This window comes from Merops nubicus, unplaced genomic scaffold, assembly GCF_000691845.1.
Source record: "Merops nubicus isolate BGI_N331 unplaced genomic scaffold, ASM69184v1 scaffold10755, whole genome shotgun sequence".
NCBI lineage: Eukaryota > Metazoa > Chordata > Aves > Coraciiformes > Meropidae > Merops > Merops nubicus.
In genome coordinates, this window is record NW_008607630.1 from 16312 (window position 1) to 16897 (window position 586).

Genomic DNA, 586 nt, shown 5'->3' on the forward strand with positions numbered 1-586 from the left:
CATTCCTTTGGTCATGCTTCTGTCAAAACTGAACATAAAATTTCAAGAAAAATTGAGAGAGTAATTTAGAAACTGATATGCTATTTACATCTCCCCTGGACTGAGTTGTCATGTAATGGTTTTACCCAACATCATTTGGTGATCTGTCATTATGTCCTCTTTTTTCTGCTTCTAAGCTGCAATGTTCCTGACAAGTGATTGACTACTTAAAAAAAGTTTCAAAAATTGGGCTGAGGGATTTATCTGTGTTGCTCTGTTTGACTCACAAAAAGCCATATGCCTTCTTGGGAATTATTAATATTCATATGGATGCAATATAACTTTTTACTTAATGTATTCTGATCCTTCGCCAGTTCTTTCAGACGTTTGCTGCTAATGGCTGCTGTTCCTATTGGGGTCAGTCTATTGCCTGAGAACCACCCTGTTGCTCTTCTGATTTCTTCTTTTGTCTCCTGAGTAGATGCCACTACTCAGGGGAGATTTTGGCCTGTGCATTGCATAAATATGCATTTAAAGAGGGACTGGGATCTTGCTTTTCTGAAATATTCTTGCTGTAAGAACAAAACCAAAAAAAAGTATTGATAAA